The sequence below is a fragment of the Oryzias melastigma genome, unplaced genomic scaffold (genome assembly GCF_002922805.2).
Source record: "Oryzias melastigma strain HK-1 unplaced genomic scaffold, ASM292280v2 sc00540, whole genome shotgun sequence".
Lineage (NCBI taxonomy): Eukaryota > Metazoa > Chordata > Actinopteri > Beloniformes > Adrianichthyidae > Oryzias > Oryzias melastigma.
Window position 1 is genome coordinate 16,154 of NW_023417133.1, and position 1,787 is coordinate 17,940.

The 1,787-nt window shown below is 30.7% G+C and overlaps 1 long non-coding RNA gene across 1 annotated transcript; it reads left to right on the forward strand.

Moving 5' to 3' along the window:
* Positions 1-30: 30 nt before the first annotated feature.
* Positions 31-935, forward strand: LOC118598431. The gene is made up of 2 exons (XR_004947517.1): positions 31-271; positions 558-935. It is a non-coding gene; the product is annotated as an uncharacterized LOC118598431 (long non-coding RNA).
* Positions 936-1,787: the final 852 nt, after the last annotated feature.

Consider the following 1,787-nt stretch of genomic DNA (forward strand, 5'->3'; position numbering starts at 1 on the left):
ACCTCGCATGCATTGTCGCGCACGCTTCCCCCCCTCCTTCCTGCAATGCCACAAGCTAGACGCATACGTTGTAGCACACTCAATGTCACAAAACTAGTAATGGTTTAAAAATCGTTTTTAGGAAGACTATTTTCACAAAGGGTAAACTGAGAGAGAACGTTCTCGTCTAAGGGACGGATACCAAATGTTTATAAAATGTTTGCAGCATCTAAACTAAACTATTATTGCTTTGTTTTCCACAGAGAAGTCTGCTAAAGAACTTCTCAAGTTGGTAAGTAGAATTGTCTCCAGGTTTAAGATTGTAAGAAATGCTTTCTTTTTTAATGTATTTTTATTTTGTTGGCTTAGTTAAAAAAATAATTATATTAGTTATATATTCAGCTATGTATGGCCTTCATTTGTTATGTTTTCATTCATTGTAAGAGCAAAACAATATAAACAGTTTCATTTTAAATATTCTTTGTCCCAATAACATCAGAGAATGTTTTTTTTTTTAATGTCTGATTGATTTTAGACCAGTAATGTACTCCCTTTTTTTGTCTCCTGTTTTTCTACAGACATCAGCCCTTGTGTGGCAGCATATTTGCCCTTGGTAAGTACAATTAAGCGTTATTAAATACAGGTTTATAAATATATATGTCAATGAAGTTTAACTTGGTGTATGCAAGCATTTGAAAAAAAAAAGCATAATGATAAATATGAATCATTGATTAGCTATTACAGGTAAACAAGATTTCTCTAGAAAAAAAAATAAACAGGAAATATTTGGTACTTTCTGCCTAGTGTTGTGATTAGGGGTGTAACTGATCACAACCCTCACGGTTTGAATTGTGTCACTGTTCAGATCATTTTTCAGATCAGTAAAAAGTGAAAAAAAAGCTGAAAAAATGAGAAAGAAAAGGCTAAAAATACTATTTAGAAAAGTCTAAAAAAAACATATGTTTGATAAAGCATATAAACAGTACCTCAAAGCAAAATATAATCTCATATATATTACATTAAAAAATTGATTATTAAAGCCTATGTATAAAAACAAAATATCTTTGAACTTAGGACACAGAGAACTAAAACGTGTAGTTTCTGATGACATTTACATGACTTGAGACCAAATCTACAAAAACTAATAGAGAAGAATGTTTGATAATAGTTTTGAAATTACCAAATCTATCTGCAGTAACTCCAAAAATACACATTTGCTCTTGTGCCCCCACCCCCAATGCTCAAATTAGATCCAAAATAAAACAGTTAAATTTAAACTTAAATTATTGATTTGGTAATAAGTGATTTATTGGAACTGGGGAAACATTTCAATACTTAAAGCAATAATTATCCGGGTTATCTGTGATCCGTTACACCTCTAGTTGTGCTGTTTTTATAAAGGGAATAGAAATATGTTATTTATGATTGAAAGAAAAATTAAACCGTACATCAACAGTGTGATTTGCCAAAAGCAGAGTGTTCAAATATTCAGAATCAGAAACGTTTATTGTCATTGCACATGGGGATACAATGAAATTGCAGCAGCCTTGGACATAAAGAAGTTAAAAAATAATAATTATAATAATAAAATAGAATAAAAAATAGAAATACTGTATTTACAACTCTTGACAAGAAAATGAACAATCTGTACAGAACTGTTAAATATTAAATATTTGTGGATAAAATAGAATAGAGTGAGATAAGTTGCTGTGAGCACAGCATAATAAATATTGAGTTATTGCACAGTGAACCGTTTATTGCACAGACAGGATATTGCACGCATTGTAGTGAAAGTCAGANTTGAAAAT